Source organism: Protomyctophum bolini, assembly GCF_963924005.1.
Source record: "Protomyctophum bolini genome assembly, chromosome: 15".
NCBI lineage: Eukaryota > Metazoa > Chordata > Actinopteri > Myctophiformes > Myctophidae > Protomyctophum > Protomyctophum bolini.
In genome coordinates this window covers 35,615,236-35,626,291 of record NC_137876.1, presented here as the reverse complement: position 1 = coordinate 35,626,291, position 11,056 = coordinate 35,615,236, and the positions used below count along the sequence as shown (strand labels likewise).

The 11,056-nt window shown below is 38.6% G+C and overlaps 1 protein-coding gene and 2 long non-coding RNA genes across 3 annotated transcripts in view; all 3 read right to left on the bottom strand.

Annotated features, from left to right (window-relative positions):
* The window catches only part of uggt1 (UDP-glucose glycoprotein glucosyltransferase 1), a 285,869-nt gene that overhangs the window by 207,843 nt on the left and 66,970 nt on the right, over positions 1-11,056 (bottom strand). The window lies entirely within an intron of this gene.
* LOC308329386 lies at positions 1,020-3,173 on the bottom strand. Its single transcript, XR_013965384.1, has 4 exons — positions 3,136-3,173; positions 2,814-2,846; positions 2,656-2,703; positions 1,020-2,411 (listed from the first exon to the last, which is right to left on the bottom strand). It is a non-coding gene; the product is annotated as an uncharacterized lncRNA (long non-coding RNA).
* On the bottom strand, positions 8,903-10,622 carry LOC308329530. Its single transcript, XR_013965404.1, has 3 exons — positions 10,525-10,622; positions 9,421-9,528; positions 8,903-9,094 (listed from the first exon to the last, which is right to left on the bottom strand). It is a non-coding gene; the product is annotated as an uncharacterized lncRNA (long non-coding RNA).

The window sequence follows — 11,056 nt, the reverse complement described above, 5'->3', positions numbered from 1 at the left end:
GAAGGGGAGCGGCATATTTCGCCCATAGGGATACATGCAATTTTACAGACTTTAAGAGGACAATATCGTTTCATTCCAAAAGGTAAAGTTAACATTAATACTGTTTTCAGTTTTACCATCTTTTTGTCTTGATAATGGTATCCGTCTTTTATACTTTACCATTTTTGAATTGCCTTAAATGTCTTGTTTGGATGTGCGTGTAACTTGTAAGTATCAATGCTAATGCTACTGCGGCTGCTGTTTGCCTTTGTTTATCTGATTTCTTTTTTTAAATAAACGGCAGGGAGTCCGTTTTGTTTTATAACTAGATCCTTTAACGGTTGAATTTAATTGTAACCCCACATGATGCAAACTAATCATTGGTGTTTATTTAGCCCTCAGGACTTTTTGTGTTATCATTTTATGTGACTGCACCTCGATCGTGCTGTTTACATTTCTGCTTAATACAGTATTAAATAAATCTATCATCCATTCAGTCAGTGTGTATCCAACTCTGTATGTACATACTATAACCAAAATTAGCCTTACATTTTTAACAGAGGTTAGGGCACATAATCTGTTTCATATAGATAGACAAGTAGGCTCCCAGCTAGCAAGTTATGGCGCGCCGCCTGCGGGAGGCGGTCGCCGCGCGCCGCCGATCGTGTCCTCCGCCGGGCGCGTCGCACGATGTGGCCGCGTCGTTCTTGATCAGCGTGTGCCGTGCGCGCCGACGCGCGTGTAGCCGGCGCCCCGCTTCTCTGCCGCGACTCGAACGTCAGCTACGACGGCAGCAGCAGGACAGCGTGGAGCTGTCTTATGACACCCCCCCCCCCCCCCCCCATATATCCTCGATCCTCCCCCATGCTCACCTCCCTCCCACATATTTATAGAAACATAATAAAGCAGCAAATGTATACTTAATTTTGTTTCTTTATTAGGAAAAAAAAAGGTTACAATGAAATCATTTAGGCACATAGAAAAAATATGTAAACAACCAAGTTTAGAATACAAGTGGTTGATTTTTATGTCATTTTGCTGAGAATGCACTTTAAGACCACTCTGAGAACCACTGGCTTCTAAAATCTATAAAACACCAACTTTCCTGAAACCACCAGAACATGTTGGATAAGATTGTGTCCACATTTCCACAGTTTTCTGAAAAACCTATGTTTCTATATTAGTGGTTCTCAAATTATGTTATGTCAAGGACCCCAGAAATATTATGAAATTGGCCGCAGACACCTACAGTATCTGAAAATATGTTGTTCCAGGGACTACCCAGAAGCAAAGATGAGTTTAAAAACGTTTGCTCTGAAACAATATATATTCAAAGATTTGCACATTTTCAGGATAAAACTAAATAGCAGACCTACAAGCTCGTAGCGCGGTCCCTGGAACAACATATTTTCAGATTGGAGTAAATCGTTTGAACACCAATGATACAGAAACATCTAGGCTTTTCAGAAAACAGTCATACCATTCAAACACTTTAACCATAATTTTAAAAGCTGTTAGATTGTTGGCAGATTTACAAGCTCACAAGCTTGTAGATTTGCTAATACTAAAATGTGGCCCAAACACAGTGAACGTTTTAACTAAAATCTGCGAGGATTTAGAAGACATTTTGTGGAATCAGTTCAAGTTTAATTTCTATAAAACACCAAGTCTATTCTGTGTGGAGTTAGTTATGTAGGCCCAGTAATGTTGCAATAACAGTTACACAGCAATAAACAGAACACACAATCGAGATTCACCTTTTGAGCAAGAAATCGTGCAGCATACATTCAAGAAATTCAATGAAACCCCTATAGCGGTGGGTTTGAACCCTTTTCATGCCAAAGTTATTCAGCATTTGAGCCACGGACCACCATTTGATGAGCTGCCTGCCGTGCCTGTCCGTTTCCTTCCTTTATGAAGCCTGACTGGTGGTGGCCGCCAGCAGAAGTTCCAAAATGCACCCTGTCCAACGTCTCCGGCTCTCAGACCCCAGGTCCCTGTCACTGAAGTCCAAGATCCCCTGGTTTTAGCCACTTTAACCATTATTTAAAAAGCTGTAAGCTGTTGAAAACGAGTTTGTAGATTTGCTAATTTTGAAACATCGTGAAAATGTGGCACAAATCTGTAAATATATATTATTTTGCAGCAAATGTTTTAACTAAAATCTGTGAGGATTTAGAAGACATCAGTTCTCAAGTGTAAGTGCTTAAGTCTTTAAAACACCAATTCTCTTCTGAGTGGAGTCAGGAGTTTCTGAGCGTAGCAATGTATGTATGTCCCCATGTCTGTATGTCCGAGCACGGAAAGCTGGGTGCGTTCCTTGAGGTCTGGATGTTGCGTATAGTAGAGGGTCAGGGAAACCCGACTGGTGGTAGCCTTTCCAGCAGAGGTTGCATTTGAAGTCGATAGGTCTTCCTCCAGCGAAAGTTCGTCTGAAATCACAGAATTAATTAAATAAATTATTTTCACCTTAATCATAGGCCTACCTACCATCACTTTTAAAAAGCTGTTATCTGTTGAAAAATAGCAGATCTACAAGCTCATAGTGTGGCACAGAGTGCCACAGTACTCATCATAATACACCTCAGTCATTTAAAATCTTATGATGGTAACAATGGTACACAGTTACACATTGTTGGGTGCCAATTTTCTGTCCTTGGTAAAATGAACAATTACCTTAAATTAAAGAACGATGTCTCAGCTCTGTACAGCATGTCACCTTGTCTGTAAAATGAAATCAAATTCAAGTCAAATTTCTTTCAAATGTAACAGCAAACTTGAGGCAAGAGAGCTTGTAGCATGCAACCTTAATTCAGTGGTAGAAATGTTCTTACCGTTTGTACGCCCAACAGATCCAAGTCCTGTGTCTGAAATCACAGTAACAACAAAATGGTAAACATTGTATGTACATAAAAATCAATTTGATGAAAACAGAAGATCTACAAGCACACAATGTGCTGCGAGCTTGTAGACCAGCTATATTCAGCATGCAACCAAGTGTAAAAATCAGGCTTAGAATAAAACAACAAAATGACAAAAATTAAATCAAAATGTGTTGTAATTAGACAAATCTTTATTTGCAATTGTGGCCTAGCAAAGTTCCTTTAGAGGAGACAACAGAGAGAAGAGTAAAAGAAATGGCTCAGAAGAACGTACCTGCATGGCAATGCTCATTTTGGTCACTGCATCTGCACCTATAATAGAATAACAAAAAAAGTCTGTTTTAAACATTAGCCTACTATGTGATATTTTTTACATTTGCAAGACAGACATTTGACGAAGATTTAGCCTTGCAGACCCCACATACACACAGACCCCATGCTGTATTGATGTGGTACCATAGGAGAAGTTCTAAAACAAAGAATGACAAAAAATGTGATTTACAGCTAAATGCTGTTTATGTAGTCTACACAAGCAACGTATCAAATCTTATCTAATTCGAATAATTGTGTTTAAGGACTTATCAACACAATAAGAAGTTACCTGTTAAAATAGCATGAGTTATACGTTTGCTAATGCTAACCTTATCCCCTCGTCCAAACAATAGATTGCCCAGGTAGCTAGGCTAGCTAGCTAGAGGGAAACATACACAGTAACACAGATAAAGATCGAAACGATTTTAACACGTGCAATTACACTACACACGGTAGATATCGGATATAAAAATACACTGACCTTTCAACTGAATTTCTCCGGAGAAAAACTGTGTAAGAACTAATATAAGCATTTGTTGGAGAGTCTTGTCTTCTGCGACTGCCTCCACCCCCGTACGTCGATTCAACAAAAACAACAACACTGCAATGCATGCCGGGTAAAGCCTCGGCTCCAGGCTAGGTAATAACAACAACAATAATAATAATAATAAATATAACCGCAAGAAGAAGAAGTAGAAGAAGAATCCACTTAATTATATTCAATAGTTAAAAAATTATGTATTTTATACATATAATGCACATCCTTGTCTGAGAGAGAGAGAGAGACGGGCGGGGGAGGCAAGCCTTACGTCAGCGTGAGGAGGGACTGTAAATCGCTGTAAATTCACGATCGCATTAAAAAGTAACTGATCGCGATCGTTTGACGCGCGGACAGCGGGGGGAAGGCCAAGCCAGCCCGGGCGTGCTACGCTGTGAAGGCGACAGCGGGAGGCGGTAGCTAGCGGGGAAATGTTAGCTGGGCTATGATGTTTTTCATTTTAGGTCTGCAAGCTTACGTATACTTTATTAGCGATTTATTATTTTTTAGTGAAAATACAATTGTATTTATTTTGTATATCAATTATTTGATAGACATCAATCCTCAGTGGATATCCATCATTATACTAAGTTACTGACTTGATCAAAGCTCTTAATTTAAACCATTTCCATGTATATCATTATTAATTTCAGGGTATGGAATTCACAAAATCCCTTGCCCACCTGCCGCAAATGCGGTTCAATGATGTTGAAAGGCTTGCTGCTCAGTTTTCAGACACACCATCTTCCAAACGGGAAAAGGGGTACAAGTTCTTCATTGAACAGTATCTGTTTGATTATGAAGGTAAAGTGCTTTTGTCTTTGTTAGTAAAACAGGACCCCACTTTGAGAAGTACATAATTTCATTCTGTATCATGAAATATAATAATTAATTAATATGCATTGTTAATCTTGCACACTTCGCATAGTCCAATTAATCTAGAGAGAACGGGTGTTCCATTGGTCAGTCTTCCATTCAAACTGTCTTAGAAAAATAATAGATTATGTCATAAAATTATCAATAATGTGATAAAATCACATTGGGGCAAAAAAATGTGAATTATGCTTGCAATACACTTATACTGAAATGATTTGTATTTGTTTGTGCTACAGTGTGTTAAAAGGTTACATCGTCCAGCACCTCCCTGACAGTACGGTCATGGTGGAATCTATAGTCCTCAAAGTGTCATCTTCAGCTGAAGACACCAACACAAAGGTTCTCCTGGAGTTATCAGGTAATTCTAAGCACATTTGGCTGAAATAGTTTTTTCTGATATCTGGCGTGATCATTTAAATCTAAGCTATTAAGGGTTGGTTTTTCCACACTGTTAAATCACTCTGGATTTTACTTTGTAATACTGAATTTTTAACCACTTGGTGTCAAATTTGTAATTACCTTTTTTTCTTTTCTTTTGGTATTCAGACAGCCAGCAATGAGTAAATACTGAAAAAATATTGCTTATAGCAGCTTTAAACCCTATATATTTTGTGGACTGCGGTCCCCCAGGGGTCTGTACTTGGTGCTCTCCTTTTTGTCCCTGTACACCAAATGTCTTCGCTGACAATAGCTGATCTGAAAGTTCACATCAGCTAATCTGAGCTTGTAGATCACCTATTTTAGCCAAATATTTGCCTACATGCCTAAAATAAGGATTAAATATAGCTGCAAGCAGCGATAAGGCGGGACCAAGGAGAGGGAGAGAGAAAGAGAAAGAGAAGGAGAGAGAGGGGTGGAGAGAGAGAGAGAGAGAGAGAGAGAGGTGGAGAGATAGGGAGAGAGAGAGAGAGAGAGGGGGTGGGGTAGAGAGGGGTGGCGAGAGAGAGAGAGAGAGAGAGAGAGAGAGAGAGAGAGAGGGGGGTGGAGAGGGAGAGAGAGAGAGAGAGAGAGATTATATAGAGAGAGCAATATGCACAAATAAGAATCACAGGCTGAGTAGTCCCTACCCGGATTTGAACCAGTGACCCTGTGGTCCAAAGGTGAGAGCTCTACCGACTGAGCTAAGCAGACACTGTCAGTTGACTCATTCTATACAATAACATCATGCAGTATAGGTATTAGCTGCCAACCGTATTTGGAAGACGTATTAGTTGCATGAGAGGTTTCACAAAACAGAAACTTTCATTGGCTCATAAAAACTTCATTTTTTCACTTAAAAGAAATCTGTTACGATTTTTTGTTCGTTTAAGTCCAAAGTTCAAGTGTAGACGTTTTTGTACAATTTGATCAAAGATTCTGGGAGGAGATAGATTTTAAATGGTTTTCATATAATTCAAAATGGTGGGTAATCTAAAGGTCAGAGGTCAAAACTCAGAATACGAAAGTTGTTCGCCATGAGGAGACAAATATGTGTATCAAAGTGTCATTGCCAACGGTCAAACGGTTCATGAGATATGCAAGTTCAAAGTTTGCATTTTCAGTGCTATAGCGCCACCATTTGGCCAATGGTCATGGGCTTCACATGGTCACTGTTTGGCATGGCCCTCTACCAGATTACAGAGTTTCGTAAAAACCGACTGCACGGTTCAGTCAGAACAGCTATCACAAAACAGCATTTTCGTTGGCTCATAAAAACTTCATTTTTTCACTTAAAAGAAATCTGTTACGATTTTTTGTTCGTTTAAGTCCAAAGTTCAAGTGTAGACGTTTTTGTACATTTTGATCAAAGATTCTGGGAGGAGATAGATTTTAAATGGTTTTCATATAATTCAAAATGGTGGGTAATGTAAAGGTCAGAGGTCAAAAGTCAGAATACGAAAGTTGTTCGCCATGAGGAGACAAATATGTGTATCAAAGTGTCATTGCCAACGGTCAAACGGTTCATGAGATATGCACGTTCAAAGTTTGCATTTTCAGTGCTATAGCGCCACCATTTGGCCAATGGTCATGGGCTTCACATGGTCACCGTTTGGCATGGCCCTCTACCAGATTACAGAGTTTCGTAAAAAGCGACTGCACGGTTCAGTCAGAACAGCTATTTTTGGCGGAAGAAGAAAAAAAAACACAAATACAAGAAGTGACCAAAGTCACTGCGTGTCTTCTTGGTCCCTTAATGATGCTTGTGGGGGTCATGTGGTTAAAAACCTAAGGGCTGAAAGCAGAGAGACTTTATTTTAATTATTTTCTAGTAAGTGACATTGGTGGGCTCTGTGTGCTTGTGCCATCTTCCCAGAGTGCTGAATAAGCAGTAATGCATATTACAGTATGCATGGTACAGTATCTGACACCAAAACGTGTTGCAATGTTTCCTCGTGATTTCAGGTTACTAATAGTACTAATCACTACTTACACTTACAGTATCTATAACCACAGTGTTATATATAATACCAAAGTGTTATTGTTTACAATTTTGTGGCAACAAAATTGGAAGCACACCGTTGTCTATAGAATGTAATTGTAGCTGATATTTTCCATTCACTGAAACAAAGGACACTAATTCGAAACACTAAAGTAGAATAGCTGTTACGGTTTCACCATTCGATAGGGTGTGTGTTCTGACTTTTTAATCACATAGTGTATTTTTACATTTGTTATAACCTCAAGATATTAACGCATGAATCATCATACTGATGATTTGTTCTAAACCGGAAAAAAGTTTAAAAGGCGATCAAATAAATTCTCCTACAGTGCTTATTATTAACTTCCTGTTCTGCTGTACTTTGTCAGGATGAAGACCTGGGGAGCTTCCTTTCTACTCTCCTGAAAAAAGGGATTCCTTCTGGATTGTGCTGAAATATCACAAACCAAAGATCGATGATCAAACTGCATCGTCAGTGATGAAGGTCATCCAGTGTAGGCACATTAAATGAGCCAAGATGGACTGTATAGTAGATCTACAAGCTTGTGTTCTGAACTTGTACATCAGTGATTGTCACTAAGAGATTTGGTGTTTGGAGGGGGGAAAAAAAGCAGACGAAGACGAGTACAGCACCAACTCGGGTCAAGTTTCTTAAGTGGAGAGTCTTCAAGGGCCTAAATGTTCCCTGACATTGTGTACATTTTATTCACTGTTGTTAATTGATAGATGTACCTGCCAAGGGCCTAGAAATAAAACATGTAAATTATTTTTTTGCTTTGGATATTGTACAAATGCCAAATTCACTAAACCTATATTAAAAAAAGACAGTTTAGAAATACTTCCATTTTTGTGTGTGTTATCTTTATACATGCTAGATGATACGTATGAGTATATTACATTTGATTATACAGGAACAGACATCAAAGCTATCAAATAGGACAAAACAATTACAGCTGAAATCAATAATATATCAGTATTCTGATATTAACCTGTGGGCCACATGAAGTGTAGGTGGGGGCGTCGTGTGTGGCCGCCAGTTGCCCATGTATGCTGTAGACTATACTGTATACTTATTGATGAATTAACAAATTGTGGTAACAATTTAATTCCACTGGCATGGTGTATACTGTAGTGTAGGCCTACATTCTTTCCCCTCTGTACCTGTTGAAGTTCTCTTAATAGATGTATGCACTAGAAAGCAATTGATGTTTGTATTTTATGGCTAGTTTTGTTTTGATCTGCTACTTTTAATGCTTTTAGAATACGGATAGGAGATTTCTGACCCAGGCAACAATACTGTCACTGAATATGCTAAGGCCCTGCCCAGACTGGCATCCCAAATCTGATTTGTGGGCTATCCAGATTAGAGTCGCATTGTTTTTATGCAGTCTGAACAGCAAAAACAGATTTTAATCACATTCCTCAGCCACTCCATTTCAATCCACTAAGTAGTAATTAACCAATCATTAAGCCATATTTCAAATATAGTGGAAATAAGATCTACAGTACAAGCTCACAATGTGTTGCGATGCATTTGTGAGCTTGTACATCAGAAATATTTTAAGTCAAAATTGTAAAACAGCAATGTATTGATAATAAACTAAAAATTTACTTTGTAATTTGTGCTGTTAAATTCTTACTGTTTAAACATTTGCTCCAGTACTTTAACTCAAGTAGGCCTACACATGTTTGACAAACAACTTTCACTTGTAGTAGTCAAATTTAACCAGGAGTAATATTTTGACTGTACTGCCGTTGAGAACTTTGTCCAACGCTGGTTATACTGCCAAGAAACATTGTGAAATAATCTACCAAACACAAATGTCATTTTTTTTTAGATTAATACACACTATTTATTTGACTAGAAACAGAATTGTACTAGAAACATGTGATTGACTCAAAGTAAGAAAAATAATACACACTTTATTTACACTATACAATAATAATAAAATGAATATAGGCTATTATAAAGACACTATTTACAATGATAATTGATCGAGTGGGAATTTTGGGAAAACAGCACTTCCAGATGCTCCATGTCCAGCTCCAACCCAGGTCTGTTGACTGCACAGCTCTCACCTCCTAGTTCTGGAAGGAAGGGAAAACATGTCAGCTAAAAACAAAGGACTCCACAATTGTACTTTGAAGTGCAATACTTATCGACCTACTGTAATCTTTCTATTAATTTACCAATCTGTGTGTGTGTGTGTGTGTGTGTGTGTGTGTGTGTGTGAATGAGTGCGTGCGCGCACAGGCTCTAAGCCAGGGGTCTTCTAGGCAATGATACAGAAAGTAGGCAAAAGCCATACAATGGAAGAATGAGACATGGTACATGTCCTTTAATGCCAGGAACACAGGAAGACGATGGCTGCTCTAACAGAATGACACAATGTAACTTAAGTACTATTACTTGCCCTGCTCTGGAACGCTCTGGGGGCGTTGTTCCTCTGGAGTGCTCTGGGGGCGTCCATGGGCGCTTCAATCAGGATGGCAAAATGTGGTTTCCTCATGGGCTCTGGAACCTTATGTGGGAGAAAATGGAATAGTTTGTAACTTGAACTTGGAACAAATTTTCAGAAACTGAACTGCTAGAAAATCCTTGTTCTGTTCTACAGGTGCACTTTGCTTACAGTTTTGTTGAAAGTGAAGTATGGCCAGCAAGGTGCTAAACAAGGTCTCCGGACTAACTAAGTTTCTAGCTCGAACAGCAAGATACATGGATAGGGAGACAAAATTAGTGGTGGCCAACTCCCTTATCCAGTGCCACTTTAAAGTGGCACTGGACCACAGTAAAGTGGGCAAAGGCTCATTCATTTATATAGGAGCCACACAGTGGAATAGCCTGTGTTAAATCCAGTGTTAAACTGACCTCCAATTTGAGGACATAAAACTAAGACAAAAAAATGGCTACTGGAAAAGGTTCCCCTATAAGGGGTCATCTTAGAGACTTAGAGGGATGGATAGGGATGTATTTGTGATGTATTTTAAAGTATTGTTCAGTGTGAGAGGACCCCTGTGGAAATAAGTCTTTGGACTTTACTGTGTAATCCTTGAATCGCTGATTATAATGTTGTATTATGATTGCTTTTCTAAATAAATCAAATCAAATCAAATCAAAGGCCAAATGTTTAACAAAAATGAGCATGAACGAGAGGCTGTGTCAGCGTAACTAAAACTAACATTGTTCAGCCCCCTAGGCTATGCATCACAAGAAAGGTGTCAGGACAAAATCACTTAAACAAATGACTAAAATGATTGATATATATGGAAACAGATTATATTAAAAGCTTTGGACAAGAGTCAAATGTATGGTGGAGGTATAGTGATCATTATACATTCATATAAAAAGGTAAAGCTTAACATAAACCAGGCTAAATATACAAGAGGAAAATCGCTAGCATTATTAGCATTCGTTAGCTTCCATTTCCAACTAACGTAGACATTTTCATAACAGTAAAATGCAAAAGACCGATAACATTAGCAAGACAGGATCATCGCAAAGCCATAAATACCATTACCTTATAATGTACCGGTCGAAATTAAATATTGTAGCCGTAGATCAGAAGAGGTCCATAGAAACTCAATGGAGAATTAAATATTATCCCCTACAAAGTCTAAACCGGAAGAGTAACTGACGTCACGTGAATAGGGTCTATTAAGCATTACACTTGTTTACAACAGGGTCCACATTGTTCAATTCATCAAAACATTTAGAGACATACAAATAGACACTTCTATGTAGTCAAAGAACAGAACAGGAATTCATCATGTAGGAGGCAAAAATGCAGTTATTTCTAGGGTTGCCAACTATTAGATTTTCAAATAAGGGACATTTCTCGGGCACGCGGCGAAGCCGCGTGTCCGCTGCGTAATTTTTTTCCGCTGCGAAATTTTTTGGTGTCCCTTATTAAAAATTGGTGTCCCTTATTTGAAAATTTTATAGAAAAATTGGGTAATTTCTGGTCAAACCCCCCCCCCCCCCCAATTTCAGGTCTAAATTACGTTAATCAATTACATTAAATTAAACAACACAGTACAATCTTTTGGCTT